The sequence below is a fragment of the Equus caballus genome, chromosome 11, assembly GCF_041296265.1.
Source record: "Equus caballus isolate H_3958 breed thoroughbred chromosome 11, TB-T2T, whole genome shotgun sequence".
NCBI classification, from domain to species: Eukaryota; Metazoa; Chordata; class Mammalia; order Perissodactyla; family Equidae; genus Equus; species Equus caballus.
The window spans coordinates 26,471,615-26,489,595 of record NC_091694.1 but is presented as its reverse complement, the minus strand read 5'-3'; the positions used below and the strand labels follow the sequence as shown (position 1 = coordinate 26,489,595).

The following is a 17,981-nucleotide window of genomic DNA, read 5'->3' as shown; positions in this document are numbered from 1 at the left end:
CTTCTGCCTCCCTCCTAGGAGGATCCTTGTACTACACTGAGTCCACCTGGAGAACGAGGATAACCTCCCCATCTCAAGATCCCGACTTAGTCTCATCTGCAAAGTCCTTTTTACCCTGTAGAGTAACATATCCACAGGATCTGGGGTGATGAGGATTTTTAGGCTGCTTAATTTTAAAATGGCTTATGATGAGGATTTTTAGGCTGGTTAGTTTTAAAACTACAGATGAGATTCAGGCTCCAAGGAGTGGAATTTGTTTGCCCCTTTGTTGGGAAACATTTACATTTCTAAGGGAAACCTCTATCTGTGAAGATGCCTCCCTCTCTGTGCCAGGAAGAGGGGGGGATGGTCTTATCTCTAGAGGCTCTTGGTCAATGCCAGAGGTAAGAACTTAAGTTGGTTACTGTCTGGCAACCTCATGTAACTGACCCTCCCCCCCACAGATCCTCCTTTGTCTTTAGCCAAGGATAAAATTCAAGCGGTGACTTCTGCCATTTACTCAATCCGGTTTGATTCTTATCTACCATTTTAACTTTTTTACATATTCTTTGTCTTGTAAAGAGATAACTCACATACCTATGCCTTAAATTTGGCCCTAACCCTCAGTTCGCAGCAGCAGCAGGAGCTCTGACTGCCCGTGGGTCCTGTCCCCACGCACCAGCTCTGCCTGCCCATGGGTCCTGTCCCCATGCCAGCGGGGGCAGCAGCAGCGGCTCTGCCTGCCCATGGGCTCTGTCCCCATGCCAGCGGGGGCAGCAGAAGCGGCGGCAGCAGAAGCTCTGACTGCCCATGGGTCCTGTCCCCATGCTATTCCACACTATTTTCTAAATAAAAGAGCACTACTGCCAGATCTTGAGAGTCTAAGAAATCTTTCTTTCGACTCCTCGGCTCACCGACCCCGCATCATGGGGTCTAGGACGAGCACATCTCGGGGGGTGAACCACACTCAGGTACCCGGCTCCAAGGTGTTTTGCAAGCAGTCATCTCTGGAGGTCCCCATTAGAACTTGAGGTCCCTCAAATCTGCAGAAGGACTCAGCGGACTGTGCTCACCTTCTTCTCTTCCCGCCAGGAGACTTGGTCCTCTCCCTCCGATCCCTGCTCTGGAAAGGCCCCTGGGGCCCCTTTGAGTTGGGTGGCAGAGATGCTCACAGGTCTTCAAACCCTGCTTCTGCTCCCCACACTCACTGGAACCCACAGCCCTGAGGGCCTCCCCTCCCTTGGCTGCCTCCCTTCCATCCTTCCCAGCGCCCTCACGACCATGCTTCGACGTCCCCAGACCCCAGCCATCCGTCAGAGTCCACAGGCCTTGGGCCTCCTGCCTTATGACGGTGGTGGCCATGCTTCCCCAAAGCTCACTCAGAACCACTTCCAGGGTGGCAGTGAGCAAGAGCGTAAGTGGGCCACTGTCCTTGGAATAATCCAGGACAGGACTACCAACAGCCCATGTCACCTTAGGCCGCAGTCGGCTGGGGTCAAAGCAATGCGGAGGGAACAAGGGATTCTGGCTCAGCTTCAAGCCTGCCCTTTTTTGGACTCCGATGTGGTTCCTGAACACCTAGCCCCCTCGTTCTCTCTCTGGCAGACACTGTGGCCTAACCAACGCCCTCACCCCCATGTCTTCCTACGAACTGGCCCCCAACTTGGTTCACCCTGCTCCTCAGGGAAGACCGGGACCGCCAAGCCCACGGGCGTGAATTCTAATCGGTCCACAGCCATCGTGCTGGCTCGTTTTCCCTGCCAAATGACTGGTCAGGCATGGGCAGGTGAAGCAGTTCTGGCCAATGAAATGTGAGGCTCCGGAGAAGGATTTTCTTCATCTTTAAAAGGAGACAAAAGCTACAGAAGTTGTGTCATTGCCGGAGTCTGAGGCCTGGCCCTACGGAGCCCGTCTTGAGAGCCCAGGGGAGCAGCCAGGAGGACAGACAGGGGCGGGGGGCGGGGACAGAGGAGACAAGCAACCAGCCTGTGTCTTGGGGCATGCAGCGGCTGCTTGAACTGGGTTTCTATTATTTGCATGGCAAGCCCCTCACGGACTCCCCGCTGTGCTGCTGCGGCTTCTGCTCTCCTTTGCTCTGTCCCTGCCCACCCCTGGCCTGTGAGGCCCTGTTGGCTCTAGGCATCCTTGCAGGACCTGCTGCTAAAGCCCCCACCACTGGCTGGTTTTGCCGCCCCTCTCTTGTTCGACTCCAACAGAGGGGAAGCAGCCATGGCAAAGGTCCACAGAGCAGCGTCACCAGGTGTATACACTGGTTATGAAATGGTTAAGCCTGGGCCACTGGTGGGTGGGGGGAGGGGAGGGGAATTAAGTGGAGTTGATGGCTCCCTGCACAATGGGGAGACCTTTCTAGTTGTCACTGGACTGGAAAGTTGTTCTCTTCCTGCCATAAGTCAGGGTGGTCCACACAGCCCTCCTATGGCTGGATGTGGTGCAGAGACAAAGCAGAGAGGAGCCCCCGCGGGTCGCCGGAAGCCACAGCAGGGCCTGTGGGAGAGACACTCTTCCCCACACTCGCTAAGATGGGTTAGCAAGAGCAGCCCAGAGCCTCAGAAGTACGGTGAGGGGCTCTGCAGGTGATGGGGTCTAGATGGGAAGAAACGTAGCCCAGGAGGCTGTCTGCTCTGCACTCAGTGTGACCAGCCAGGAGCAGGATGCTGAGGACGAAGAGAACTCCAGAGGCTTCGACTGGAGGGGGCCTCCCCTCGGGCTCCTTTGCCGGGCCACGGTGGTTCTTTCTGTGGCAGGGTTTGGACTTAGGACCAAAACTGCCCTCCTGGTAACTTGGAATGGTGTAACTACTAGTGTGCACATGTGCTCAGCTGTGCAGTATCATTTACAACGTGGGCCAGTCACTCTCCTGGAATCGTAGTCACCGAGTCCCCAGGCAAGGCTCATCAGCTATCCTTGACCACCCCCTTCCCTCTCTCCGCCTTCCGGCCAGTCACCAGCTCCCCTGGAGTCTGCCTAGGAAAACACACCACACAAAGATGTGCACACGCATGCACACTTAAACACAAACCCATGTACACGTATAAAGACACATAGATACATGCACACAAGTACACACATACATACACGTTTACATATACACACTGATAACACGTATACGAACACACACATATAGGTACACATCCGTGTTGAAACACACACATGCACATACAGACATAGATATACACACGTCCTCCCATAAGGCATATACACTAGAAACATGTGAAGTGCTGGTTAGAAATGAAGATTCCTCCACCTCACCCCACCAAGCCTGGAGGACTAGGCGGCTGAGTGAGGCATTCTGAACCCTTCTTTTTAATGCCCTAGAGCTGCTCCTGCACCACGCAGCGAGCACGGCTTACAAACAGGCCTCTGGACAGCCTGGCATTTTCACAGTCTCCATTCCGAACCACCAGCCTTGACTCACCTTCCCGGTTTCTAAATTCCTATTCGTTTTCCCTCAACAGCTTTGTTCTACTGGAAACTGACCCTCGGCCTCACGTCTCTGGAAGTTCTGATCTTCCCTCATTCCCCCAGTTCAGACTGCAGCTCTGGCTCCAGAAGCATCGAGGTCCTGGAGAGGCACGAACTCGGAAGTGTGTGACCCCGATGTACTTACCTCACTCCCCCACGCAGGGTTTTCATCCCTTGGGAAACGTGCCAGGGTCGGTTGGCTGAGAAAAGGGATCCAGTGAACTGAAAGAGCGGTGCCGAGTCTCACCATCCCAGCCCGGGCCCCTCTCCTGGCCTGATACACAGGCTGTCATTCGCCGGGAAGCCTCTCTGGGCGTGTGAATCAGCTGGAGTCCTCAAAGTTTAGGCACCTCTCCCTCCCAGTCCTGAGGCAGAGGTTCCCACTCTTGCGTGTGCAGGATATCCCCTGGTGGCTCTGCAGGGCCCTGGCCGCGCAGGCAACAGATGGAATCTCGGCAGCTGGAGACTCAGGCGTGTGAGACGGGAACCCGGCCAGGCCCTGTGGGATCATCCCTCTTGGTGCACAGGACACCCAGCGATGGTCATCAGTGCACCAGTGTCAACTGGATCCCCAGGGGGTGGGAGCACATGGTACTGACCAGCGAGGGCCTCTCAGAGGCCAAGGCCACCTCCTTTCTCTGAGGCTCCCAGTCAGTTTTTTTAAAAATCAAGAAATATCAAAATAGGATTTCTAAAACTGTGGCATATTCTACACGTTCTTTTTATTAAGTTAGTACTTCTGATGCGTACCCATGCAAGTGATGAAATATTTTATTTCTCTGCCCAAAAGACTAAAAAGATTGATGTAGTTTCAAGTGATGCAAAATGTCAGAACCTTGCAGCAAAATCACATTAATTTTGCATTTTCGGTAAGACAATATTATCCTGATTACAGTTTAATGACAACCGTGTGTCACTGTGCTTTAGTTTCCTGTGGCTGCTGTAACAAGCCACCGCAGGTGTGGTGCCTTCAAACAGCTGAAATGTATTCTCTCTCACTCTGGAGGCCGCAAGTCTGAAATCAGTTTTCGCTGGGTGAGGCTCCAGGGGCGAGTCCCTTCCTGCCTTGTCCGGCGTATGTCAGCTTCTAGCTCCCTGGCTGCATCACGCCAGTCTCCGCCTCTGTGGCCGCGTGGCCTTCTCCTCTTCTGCGGTAATGTCCCCCGCTGCCTCCCTCTCATAGGAGTCCTTGTGGTGGCATTTAGGGCCCACCCAGATAATCCAGAATAATCCCCCCATCTCAAAATCCTTAGCTTAATCACATTTGGGGCCAGATAAGGTAACATTTACAGGTTTCAAGGGATTAGAGCCTGATTTCTTTGGGAACCGTTATTCAACTCACCACATACTGGTAATCTACAGATTTAAATCTTTTAAAAATATTTACACCAGAACAGTGCTATGCACAGATAACGACAGGATTAGTAAACATTATTAACTCACACAGGTGCTGTGATCCAGGGGCAGAGCATCAATTCAAGGCTGTGAGAGAACACTCCTGTCCAGCCAGTGCCTCTCTGCTTCTGCGTGGACAAGCTTGCTTAGAGGGACATCCAAAAGCTCTGTGGGAGGCCTTCCGGAAACATGAGGGCTCAGTCAAATGACACTCCAGTATCCCCACCCCCCGATCACCCCGAGATGGGCCCGTGGCCTGTGTTCTGTGGGTGCCTCACCTTCCCCAGGCAGGGGATCCATGTGGGGACCTACTCACCCCCTCACTGGAGTCTCGGTGCTTCAAGCCCCGACATGTTTGTCTGAAGTCAGCCTATGTTATTCTTGCTATTCTTATCGTGCTGAAATACACATAACATCAATTTTACCATTTTAACCATTGAAAGATTTACAAATCAGTGGCATCAAGTACATTCACAATGTTGTGCAACCAGCATCATTACCTAGTTCTAGCCACTCCCCGCACCTCCCTCCCCCAGGCCCTGGCAACCACTAGTCTGCTGTCTCTCTCTACACATTGGCCTACTCTGGATATTTCCTATAAAAGGAATCATACGATGTTGGCCTTTTGTGTCTGGCTTCTTTCATAGCACAATGTTTTCAAGGTTCATCCATGTTGTAGCACGTATCAGTACCTCATTCCTGTTTATGCCTGGACGGTATTCTGTTGTGCATATGTAGGACATTTTGTTTATCCTCTCATCAGTTGGTGGACATGTAGGTTATTTTCTACTTGTGGCTGTTCCCAACTGGAACCTCAGAGCCCCCCTAGACCCTGCATCTGTCACTCCTGAATGGGGCAGCAGCGCTGCCTGTCGGTTCAGGAACTTCTGTGCCAAATCGAACAGGGCTTGACCTTAATCCGACGTGGAGAGAGAATGTGGCCCTGGCAAACCAGGTTCCTTGGTGAACGGCACAACCACCTGTTGGTCTGCCTTCTCTCGGGGACTGCCTCTTCCCTTCCTCCAACCCTGTGGTCCTAGTGGGACTGCCTTGCCATCCTAGAGTCCTAACTGTTACAGGGCACCGCCACTCTTGGTGTTTCCCATGAGTGGAGGAGCCAAGTCTGCAGGGGGAGAGAACAAACCACAGGGGGAGAGAGAAGTAGAGCTGAGAGAAGAGAGTCCCACTGGGCTGCGGGTCCTGGAAGCCGCTGTGTGGGATTTCCTACAGTTTGTTGGTTGATTCCAGTAAATTCCTCTTTCTGCCTAAACTATGTCATATTGGATTTCAACCCAAAGAATCCTGACTGTGGCATCATCAGCCCTCTGCCACCACAAGGCCTGGTGTTCTCTGAAGTGGAGAAAACGGGGAGCTCCACCTCCGCCCAGACTACCACCGCCTCGATGGAGTGACTCTGTGGGATCCTAGGTGTTTTCATTGAACTTTGAACTGTCAGGATGATCTTCATAAAACAGGGCCTCAGGGGCATGCACAGCCCGGAGGTCAAGAATGCAAGAAAGTTTCCCAGTTACTTTTTGGATAGCTTGCTACCTGGTCATCAACCCTCAGCTATGGGATGCCCCCACCATCCCCCATGTCATTTAATGGGTGACAAATGGGATCCTGCAAGGGGTCACCATCCACCTGGAGGACATCTTTGTGTACTGCCCAATGTCACCTTGAAGGAGTCACTGGCCGGGCAGCACGGCCTCTGAGCCAGCCTATGCCAAGGCCTGTGTTTCCCAGTGCAGACCTCCCGGGCCCTGGCATGTCTAACCAGGGCTCCTCCGGCGTGGAACTGGGCTCTGACACTTCCAAGGTGGATTCCCCACCAGGTGCCACCATCTACATCTGATCTGCTACCTTCTCCACCACCTCCTCGTAACAAATTGTGAAATCAGAAAGTACACGTCTTCCCTTTGGAGGTAAGAAATGCAGAATGACAATTATAGAAATCTCTTTTGTTCAGTCTTCTTTAAAACGGAACAATTTCCTTGGCCCCAAAAAAGAAGTATTGTGGTTATTAAAATAGTGTGGTTACTTCACGCTAATGAGAAAAGCTGAAGAATATTAATGAACTCATGGACTCCACAGAGCCCTGATTATCTGACTCATCAGGCAAACGTCCCAAGTACAATTAAATTAGATTCTTCTCTGGCCTTTGTCATTAGAGATTTTCTCTGAGTGTCGTCCAGCCACTCCATATAAAAAGATGAAATTTTCTTGTCATTTTTTTCCAAACAGTCTGTCTTTCCCATGTAAAAGATAAGCCTTAATATCTCTGTGCCTCAGTTTCCTCATCTGTAAAATGGGATGATAATACTTACTCCATAGGAATATTTTGAGGATTTAAGAATTATCAATCACTTAAGAACTGTGCCTGGAACTTAGAAGCAATAAAATATATTTTGTCATTATCATCACCATCACCAGCATTATAAATATTAAGCTTGTAAAACACATCTTAGACAACTGAGTGAAATCATAAAACACGGGTGGTACAGGATGCAATGATGGTTCAGGAATTACGTCTATCGCCGATCACTTCAGGCGTAAACAAGCTCAGCAAACTCGCTAGATTCCTGCCCTTCTTTGTTTTTTCCATCTAACCCAGATTCCTTTGTTTCACATACTAAGAAAGACCCAGCAGAGAAGTAATTCAGGCTGCTATTCTTCTCTGCAGATACCGTTTTAGAATAAAGGTGCTTCTGGCTGTTTCTGAATTTTAATGAAAGCAAAGCTTTATTTCTTCCACTCAGACTCTGCCCCAGGCTACAGCCCTTCTCCTGGCTCTGGTGATTGCCAAGCCAGACCCATCAGAACCTCCCTGAGGCTTCTCTGCCAAGGCTGTCACCTCTAGGTGATGGGGCTGGAGGACACAGCCTGGAGCTGCTGAAGGCATGGAAGCGGGGGCGTCGCCTCCCTGACTCCAGCTTCCGAGGTCTTCAGAGACACCCCCGTTGCTGCCACTCTCTGGGGCTTTCCTCAGTGTCTTTCCAATAGAGCCCCCTTGTTTTGTTTTAACTGATTTGAGTGGCCCTTGTGTCAAAGATACCCAACATTTCTAGGCTTCCCCAGAGACGAGAGAGCCTTCATAATCATTTTCGAGCCCCTGCCACCGCAGCAGCCAGCCTCCTCAAGAAGGAGGGATGTCCAGCCTTAAGTGGCAGCCACAGGCCGCCAGCAGCTGAGAAACCCATTCCTGTCTGCCCTCCTTGGTGTTCTCTGAGCCAGCCTCGCCTAGGGTGGTGTCTTTTGTGCATTGGCAGGGACGTAAGATCACAACAGGCTTCAAACACAGGGGTACCACCTCTTTGGAGAAAGGTGGTCCTAGCTGAGGTCAACATCCCAGGTAGGAGCAAGTAGGCCAGCTTCAAGGGTGGACAAAGCACTTTACAGGGACCTAGCTCCCCAAGATGGGACATCAGGCCACCACAGCCTGGTCATCTGAGGAAAGTGACTTGGTTTGTGCCTAGCGAAATGGGCACTGTTCTCCAAGAAGTTCAGGTTCCACGTCTGATACAGGCCGGGAGCTGAAACTGCTGAACAGGTGTCAGACTAACTGGAGACGGCAGCTGAGAGATCCTGTGGCCTGCAAGCTTTGTGGTTCTCTGTATTATCAGGGTAAGTTAATGCTGCAACAAGTCCAAGAATAATAATGGCATAAACACAGTTGAGTTTATTTCTCACTCATATTGACAGTCCCCGGCAGGTCCAGTTCTGGCAGGTGGGGGTGGAGCTCTTGGCCACACAGTTCTTCAAATGCAGACTCTGTCATCTTCAACACATGGCTTCTGAGACCTCCTTGGTGTTGACATCCAGTAACGAAAGGGGAGAGGGCACAAAGGACCAGGAAAGTGAGCGAGCCTTTTATGGTTACAGCAGGCCTAGAAAAATGGTCACATCTCGTGGGCTGAGACTCATGGCCACATCTAACTGCAAGGGAAGCTGACAATGCAGTCTAGCTACGTGCCCAGAATAAAGAGGACACCAGTTTGGAGAGCAGCTAGCAATCCTTGTCACACCGTCCAACTGTGGCGGTCACGGATGTGAGGGTCACCTGTGTGCAGTGTCCATGCTTCTGAATTCCAGAGCCAGCCTGGCAGCCTACACGGCGGTGGCTCTGGGAGCACCAGACTATAATTTCCACAGGTTGTACCACCACCATCCCAGCCTTCAGGGAAGGCTGCCTCCTCAGTGCTTACTCATCAGAGGGCAATTCTGAATCGCCCTCCCCAATTCTGGATGCTCCAATCTTCACATAGCTCCAGGTCTACCACTTGGGACCCTTGACCCTGACCGAGGACTGACAGCCCCTGTAGGGTAGCGTGGCCAAAGATTTTCAGATAAGCCCCCCACCCACACTCCACTGCCTCCATGGATATCCCAGGACCCTGACAGCCGTGGCCCCTCGTGAAGATGGCACCTTCCACCAACTCTGCCAACTCCGGCCACTGCCACTCGCTCGGCAGAAGCTTTCTCTCCATGAATGATCCAGCCACCTGAAGTCCCAGTTCCTATGCCGATAGGACAAGCATTGTCACCCAACAACCACTCACTACCCAACAACCAGTGACCAAAGAGAGCTTCTCAGCACATCCTTCAGGAGTCGGGGCAACAGTGGGATGCAGCTTGGGCTACAGGCAGTCCTGACTTCAAACCCCTTCTCTGCCACTCACTAGCAGGGTTTCTTTGCTCAAGTCGCTCACCTCTGCGAACCTCAGCAAAATGGGAGGAGTAATATCCCAGGGGGGATTCGGAGAGACCCGTGAGATCGGGCACACAAAGCTGGAGCACAGTGCTGGGCACGCAGTGGGCCATCAGTGGTGGTGGCCGTTATACCAGGGGACTCTTTGCTGCTACAGTATGGCACCTTAGAACGTGGAGGCAACTGTCCACGCGGGCCTCTGCCCAGAGCGAACAGTCGCCAAGCAGCCGCGGCTCCTGCCCAGCCAGAGACACGGCTGAGGGCCCTACCCGCAGCCCTCCTCCCCCTCTCCCTTCCCCTTCTGCACTGCACTCCTAAAGACACGGGCTCAGGCTTCTCCCTTCTCGCTGCATCTCCCCAGATGAACACACCCCCTCCCAAGGGGTAGATGGCCACCGACATGCCCTGACTCCCACATCATTCCCAGTGCCCAGCAGCCTGCCTGCTGCAGCCGGGATGGTTGAATTCATGGACTGAACCAAGGCTTTATGCTGCTTAAGACCCATCAAGGCCCTGCCATTGCTTAGAGGATTCAACACAGACTCCTGGGCCCAAGACTCTGTGCCATCAGGCCCTGCCTGCCTCCTCCGCCCTGTCCTCAGCCCTGCCCCTCACCTTGGCTCTTCCAGCCCTGCCGAGTGATTGGCATCCTTGAAGGGCCCCAGATTTCCCAGGTCTCCATTCTTCTAACTTGCAGAAGAACCCCACTCACCCCTCAATGTCATCCCAGATGACAGCTCCCTGCCTCTCCTCCCACGGGCCCTCCCTCCTGTGAATGTTTTTATCCAGAGCATTTCTCCTTGTTGTCACTTTGCTTTTGTCCCCATCCAGACTGCATCTGGTATATGATAATGGTGGTGAATTAATTATCAAGCCTAACTGGGCCCTGAGGTGGCCCTGAGGAGACCCAGTGCCTGTCTTAGGTCCTCCTGCTAGAACCCGCCTGGAGCTGAAGGGGCTGCACCCTCCTTCCCCACCCTGCTCCCCCGCAGCCTCCCCAGGGCAAGCCAGACTGGCTAGGGACTGTTGGTCAGGAAGCTCAGGCCACAAACCATGGCTCCCTCCTTACCTTCTTCTCTCAAAAGCAGAGCACCAGAGCCACCTCCTTCCGCACGTTCCTGGGATGGAATTCAGCAGCCCCTGCCACCAAGACATCCTTGCTGAGGTTGGGGGAAATTACAGGCTGGTGAGCAGCAAGCACAGCACTCTAAGCTGCATGCTGTACATTACCAGCACATTCTCACTCACAACATCGTCCTGGAGGGGAGTCATGCCCAGTCCTGGGCTGTGAAAGCACCCACAGTTCCCTGCTTGGCCAGGTCTGCAGTTGCCGGGGGCTCTGGGGAGGACGCCACAGTCCAGAGGGTGTTCAGGGTGGGTGTTGTTAGGGAAAAGCAAATTCGCTCACAGCATGTATGGGGTGAACTGTGTTCCCCAAAAAGATACATTGGAGTCCTGACTCTTCGTACTTCGGAATGCATGCATTGCTCTGAGGAGAGCGTCCTTAGCTTTTGTCTGATTCTGAGGGGTCCATTACACCAGAATTCAAGACCTCTGGGTCAATCCCCTTGCTCAGAGCGCCGGGCACACTGCCCGCTTTGGGCTGAGCATCTTTCCTGGGTTTCCACTCACCTTACGTCTTGCTCTGAGTTGCATTACCGTGTGGTACTGTGGTGGCCCGTCTTCCATGCCCTTGGAGAAGAGGGACTCACTCGGGTGCATCCTTGTACCTCCTGCCTGACCCAGGGTCGTTTGTGAAATAGGGTCCTAGCATTCCTTCTCTACCCACCCCTCTACCCTCACTCTCCTCCTAACTCCTTCTCAGCCCCCTTTGCTGCCAACTCCCCTTCACCCACCTTTTAAGCGTTGGTGTTCCCCGGGTCCCACCTGGGTCTCTTTCCGCCTCACGCCACCCCTCTCCCAGCTCTGGTCCCTCTGCTCCCACAGCTTCTATTCCACTTTAGTGAAGGTGACACCAGCTGCTCTGATATGCAAACCCAAGGTTTCAGTGGCTTAATGTAATAGTGTCTTTCTTCATATAAAATCCAACTGGTGTTCCACAAAGTCCTCAAGGGATGAGCCCCTGCCATCTGTAACTGGCTTCCACAATGGCCTGGGGCATCTGCATCCAGCCAGCAGCCTGACGGCGTGAGAACATGGAGACTCGTGAGGGAGGTGTTACAGGTTTTTGTGGTAGACACTACATCACTTTCACTCACCCTCCATTGGCCAGAACTCCGCCTGTCTTAGTCCATTCGGGCAGCTGTAAGGGAATGCTATAGACTGAGTGGCTTATAAACAGCAGACATTTATTTCTCACAGTTCTGGAGTCTGGCAAGTCCAAGATCAAGGCACCGGCAGATTCAGTGTCTGGTGAGAGCCCACTTCCTGGTTCACAGACAGCTCTTCTCACTGTGTCCTCACATGACGGAAGGAGCGAGGGAGCTCTCTGGGGTCCCTTTTACAAGGGCACTAATCCCACTCACGAGGACTCCACCCTCATGACCTAGCCACCTCCCTAAGGTCCCACCTCCTGATACCATCCCATTGGGGGCTAGGATCTTCACATACGAATTTTGAAGGGACACTAACATTCAGTCCATAACACCACCTGTGGCCACATCCAACTGCAAGGCAGGCAGGAGACATGGTCTAATGGTACACCCGGCAGCAGATGGGTCAGGGCGGGTAAGCAGCTGACTAGTCCCTGACACAGGCTGTCCATCTGGTCACTGGAGAGCCATTTCACTCTTCCCCTCACACATGGCACGCACTCATCGCTCCCCAAAGAGACAGCCAAGTCCTGTGCCCTCACTGTCTCCTGAGACCTCCGCCACAGGCTGGGGACCTCCAGGAGAGGCACGGTTCTCTCTCCAGGTCCCATGTGGTTCCTTGTGATCTGGAAACCAATGCACTGTAAGAACAAGTTATCTGTGTCCTTCCCTCCCCCTGCCCCCACCACACACACACACACACACACACACACACTCGCTATTCAGTGTTAGGACTCAGACAGCATAACCACAATACCATATCCCAATCAGAAGAAGAACGGAAGATGCAAAGCAGACTCTGACCCCAGCAATTGTGAAATCTTGCTGGGCAGCTGGGAAAGCCCCTGCCGGGGGTTCTGCTCTTGGGGGAATGCCCCGTCCTGTCCTCTGTGGCTGCCGGCTCAGGGGTTCCTCTCGCCATTTTGATCCAAGGCCTCATTTGAAGCAGATATTGGGCATACACCCTCCTCGGGCGCTGCTAATCTTTTGCTGTCTACAGCTCCCGCTGGTAGAAGTTTTGAGGCCTGAAGTGGTTTTAAGGCCCAAAGGGTCAAAGCCTTTTTTTTTTTAGTTCAGGCTTCTGGCTTTATCTGACAACACAGTTCCCTCAAAACCTAAAAAGGCTCCTCATCTCTTTCCTTCCAGTCAGTTTCAGGTGCCAGTGACCACATGCAAAATTCATTTTGAGACATAGTTCTCCAGACTGATTGTTTTGCTTGCAGCCTCAGGCCGTTCTCTCTCTCCCTGTACTGATGGGGATCTTGAGGCGGGATCCTGAGGCTGGGCCCGGGAGCGGAACGCTGGCTCACTCTGACCTGGCACAAGGCTCAGGCCTACTGGCCTCTGCCGCTTGAAAGGCTTGTTAAATGTGATTTCCCTCTGTTTGGCGTCTAGAAGCAGTCAATTTTCCCAACCAGAGCCCCAAACTTCTGGAATCTTTCTATTTCATTTTAGTTTTGCTTGCAAATCAGCCAATTCTTGTCTGGACTCATCATATTCTTCTAATACTTTGCTAACTGCTGCCTGTAACAACCGAGGCTCGTTATGACAATCTGTTTTACAACCTCTTCCCGAGGAGTGACAGGCTCAGAGGACAGCTGGCCTGCTGGTCTCAGGCAACTGTTCTACTAAATGTGTCACCCTTACAGAGCACGGGCCTCCATATTTCCAGACCTCGACAATGGTTTCCTCCTCACCTGCCCCCCAGCTACGAACCAATGCCAAACATTGTCGATTTTCATTATGGTAACACCCCACTCCTAGGACCAATTTCTGTCTTAGTTAAAGGAATACTAACCTGTATAAGAGATAAACCTGCAAATTTCATTTGCTAAACACACTAAAAGTTTATTTTTTACTTCCTGTGAGGGATTAGGGATCTCTGCTCCTCACAGTCCTGCATGAGTCAGACAGATTGAGGCTTAGCCTTTTTCAATACATGGTGTCAGAGCCGGCCCGTGGTGCAGCGGTTAAGTGCGCACGTTCCGCTTTGGTGGCCCGGGGTTCGCCGGTTCGGATCCCGGGTGCGGACACGGCAATGCTTGGCACGCCATGCTGTGGCAGGCATCCCACATATAAAGTAGAGGAAGATGGGCATGGATGTGTGCTCAGGGCCAGTCTTCCTCAGCAAAAAGAGGAGGAGTGGCAGCAGTCAGCTCAGGGCTAATCTTCCTCAAAAAAACAAAAACAAAAACAGAATCAATACATGGCTTCTCAGAACCTGAAACCTGGACATCAGAAACCAGCCATCAAGTAGAAAAGAGCAGAGCAGATCAGGGTTTGGCCTGTTTCATAGACAAAGGTTTCTTGGGACACATCAGACCCGTTTGTTTACATATTGCTATGGCTGTCCTCATGCGACAATGGAAGAGTAGGTTAGTTGCAGGAGAGAGTATATGACTCACAAAGCCCAAACGAGTGACTATCTGGCCCTTTACATAAAAAGTCTGCCAACCCTGCTGTGGGGGATCAAGGGCTGAGGGTAGATGGGCCAGGCCTGGAAGTGCCATCACATTCCATCGGCCAGAACTCAGCCACGTGGCCCCACCACTGTAAGGGAGGCTGGGAAGTGTGTCCTCAGTGTGTCCCCGGAAGGCAAGGAAACAGGCAGAGCTGTCATTTGGCCAGTCTCTGCCACAAACACCCTGCAGGCCCTGGTGGCTTCTGACTCAGCGTTCTCTCCTAAACTCCAGATCCATATTTATAGCAACGTGCCAGACTTCTTCCACTTCACGTCCTCAAACAGAACTTGATCCCTTTTCCTCCAAATCTTTTCTCCTTCTGTGGTTTGTAATTCAGCTCACAGTTCATCATTCACTCAGCCGCCCCCACTAGAAACTCCAGGATTTGCCCATGACCTTCCTCATCCTCAGCCTTGAGACCCACGCTCTCCACGGGCCTTTGAACTTATGTTTCCCAAATCTTCCCGCGACTTCTCTGTACCCTGCCGCGGCTCTGGTATTAGCCTCCTAACCTGTTGCCATGACTCCAACCACCCCCAAAGCTTGCATGCAATTGTCTGAGGCAGCTTCTTCAAAATCTAGTCGGCCTAAACCGCTCCCCTGGATGAATTTCTTGCTGTCCCCAAGGACATAGACACATCACCTGAGGTTACCCATCTGCAATGACACAACTGAGATGGGAACTTTAGTTTATGAGCCTTCAAAGACCCATTGCTCCACTCCCCCATTCTTTGCAGGATAAAGCTCAAGGAAGCACAAAGAAAATTCTTTGCATAGCAGAAACTCTTGAACCAGGACAAAGTAAGCAGCTTCCTTTCCACACACTCCGAGAAGAATTTGCCGTGGGCCGAGCGGCTTCACTCTGTGGGAACATGGCCATGCTCCTCTCCTGGCTTCCCTGGCCCCTTACCTCTCCACTTCCACCTGTTCTGTCCAAGATTCCTCATGCCCAGAGCTTGATAACCAGGACAGCCTCACAGAGGCAGCCCGCCTCAGGAGCCCGCCTCTAGGACAAAGCCCTTCCCGAGACCCTTCAGGGTCACTGGAGGTCCACTCCTCTTCCCAACCCTCCTCATGACACAGCAGCCACTTTGGGGGACAAAAAGAAGCCAAACTGGACCAGGGTCCTCCTGGGAGTCTGGGTTTGGTCCTTGGGGCTGCCTGGGTGACCATCCTGCCCAACTGTGAGTCCTCTGGTCACTCTGCATCACCCTCCAGTGTTTCCTTGTAACACCCATCCTTCTGTGACATAGTCTTATTTTTATATGTGTTTGCTTACTCATTGTCTATCTCCCCCACGGGAAAGTAAGGTACCAAGTTAGAGTGGCAACATTGTTTCTCTTCTCTGCTGTTTCCCCAGAATGTGGAAAAGTGTCTGACTTATCCTTCGTGCTCAATAAATTTTTGCGGAATGAATGAACTGACTAGTGACCCTCTGATGGCCTCTTGCTTCCCCCACTCAGTGGACGGTGGGGCTCCCCAAGCCCCCATGCCTCCCTCAGACGCCAGTCACTCTGTCCAGGTCCCAAAGACTCTCTCCTCCCAGAGGACTTTTTATGTCTAAAACTGAGCCCCTACCCTAGCCAGCACTCCCATCTAAGCAAATAGCAACTCCAATGACCCACTTGTTCAGACCAAAGTGCCAGCCCGCCCAGACTCCCGCCTCGCTTCCCTCCAGTGCTTTGGCAGATCCTGTTGGGTTCACTTCCAGCTATATCCTGACTCCGACCACCTGCCATGGCCCCCATCACTGCCACTGACTCTCTCCTTGACTGCAACAAGCTCCTAATGGGGTCCCCCGCTCCCCGGGGGGCCTTCTGAAACTATGACTCGGATTGCCTCACTCTCTGCTCACCATCCTCCAAAAGCTCCCTTCACACGCGGAGTAGAATCAGAGTCGTCACCAGACCCACAAAGCCCCACGTGGCTGGCCCTGCTTATCTCCATCACCTCACTGCCTTCCTGTCTCTGCTTCACACACTCTGTTCCAGCCACCGGCTGCTCACTGTTCCTCAAGCACACCAAGCAGATCCGGCCCCAGAGCTCAGTACCTGCCGTTGCCCTGACCTGGAGCCTTCCTCCCACGTATCCACATGACTCCCTCTCGCTTCTTCAGGTCTCGGCTCAAACATTTCATCAGAAGGACTTCCCTGACCACTCGATGGAGGACAGAGTCCTTACCTGCTTCCCGTTTCTTCGTGGCACTTTCCGGACTTCCCAGTGCCCTTCACGGCCCTTTGTTTCTCTGTTTATTGGGTGTCATTGCCTCAAAAGTGTAAGCTCCCATGGGGCTGGCCCCATGGCGGAGTGGTTAAGTCGCACACTCTGCTGCAGGCGGCCCAGTGTTTCGTTGGTTCGAATCCTGGGCGTGGACATGGCACTGCTCATCAAACCGCGCTGAGGCAGCATCCCACGTGCCACAACTAGAAGGACCCACAACGAAGAATATACAACTATGTACTGGGGGGCTTTGAGGAGAAAAAGGAAAAAAATAAAATCTTTTAAAAAGAAAAAATGTAAGCTCCCAAAGGGCAGGGACTTTGTCACTTTATGTGCTGCTGTGTCCCCATGTCTAGAACAGGGTCTGCCATGTTGCAAATGCTCAATAAATATTGGTCGGACGAAGATAGAATGACGACTGCAGGAGTGACCCTTGAAGGAAGCAGGGCCCTGGGCCAGGGAGGGGTGGGATGGAGCTCAGGTCCAGGGGTCTCGGTCAGCGCACAGGGCCCCAGTCCTCACCCCTCCCTGCCTCCTCAGCCTGTGCCATCCAGGGTCGTCGTGCCCACCTCCTGGGACTCTGGGCTCAGCCAGCCACTCACTTTAGCCGGGAGGATGTTAGCAGAGGAGACACAGCAGAGGGCGGTGCCTTTCCGCCTGCTCCGGCCCTCTGCTTCACTATGAGAACATGCCCGGGCAAGCCTGCTGGATGATGGGAGACCCAGGATATGTGGGGGAGAACACTCTGGACCGAGGGAACAGCAAGGCCCAAAGGCAGGAGCTTGCCTGGAGGGCTTGAGAGAGAGCAAAAGGCCAGCATGGTGGCAGCCCAGTGAGGGAGGGGACAGTTGCAAGGAGGCCATAGGCGTCAGACCACAGAGGGCTTCATAGACCGTGGTAAGACGTGGGCTTGCACTCAGTGAGATGAGAAGCAGAGGCGGGCCGTGGTCTGACCACGCATGGAAAAGATGGCCTTGGTGCTGGTGGGAACAGAGACAGCACCTGGGCAGAGGCAGGGGCTCCGGGGGCCAGGGAATGTTGAGGTGATGAAACCAGGTGACCACCAGCCAACTGGCCTTGAGGTTCCCAGCCAGAGACTCCCAGCTCTCACCCTTCCAGGTGCACAGCCTTTTCCAGCCGCACAGTTCCCCTCAAAAACATTCAATTCCTTCCTGCCTCAGGCCCCTGGCACTGGCCGCTCCCTCCTTCTCCTTGTTCTCTGTCTGGCTAAGGCCTTGTCGTCAGGGTCATGACTTGAAAGCACTTCACAGAGCCCTTCTTCGCGACCCCATGCCCCACCCTCTAGCTCAGCTTCTCTGTTCGTCTCTCCTCCGCCCTAGCTTCCCCTGCAGAGCTCACTGGAATAACATCCACAATCCTGTGTTTACAGGTTCCTGTCTGTCTCAATGGGTTACAGAGAGCCAGGCCCCTTTCTAGCCAAGCTCCAGAGACAGGTGCCTG

At 52.9% G+C, this 17,981-nt stretch overlaps 1 long non-coding RNA gene across 2 annotated transcripts; it reads right to left on the bottom strand.

Moving 5' to 3' along the window:
- Positions 1-4,167: 4,167 nt before the first annotated feature.
- On the bottom strand, positions 4,168-17,143 carry LOC111775665 (uncharacterized). Of its 2 annotated transcripts, XR_011422981.1 has the most exons (6): positions 17,043-17,143; positions 16,482-16,723; positions 10,635-10,705; positions 8,548-8,661; positions 5,174-5,255; positions 4,168-5,035 (listed from the first exon to the last, which is right to left on the bottom strand). It is a non-coding gene; the product is annotated as an uncharacterized lncRNA (long non-coding RNA). The 2 variants fall into 2 exon arrangements; XR_002811515.2 differs by lacking the exons at positions 16,482-16,723; positions 17,043-17,143 and having other exon boundaries at positions 10,635-13,150.
- Positions 17,144-17,981: the final 838 nt, after the last annotated feature.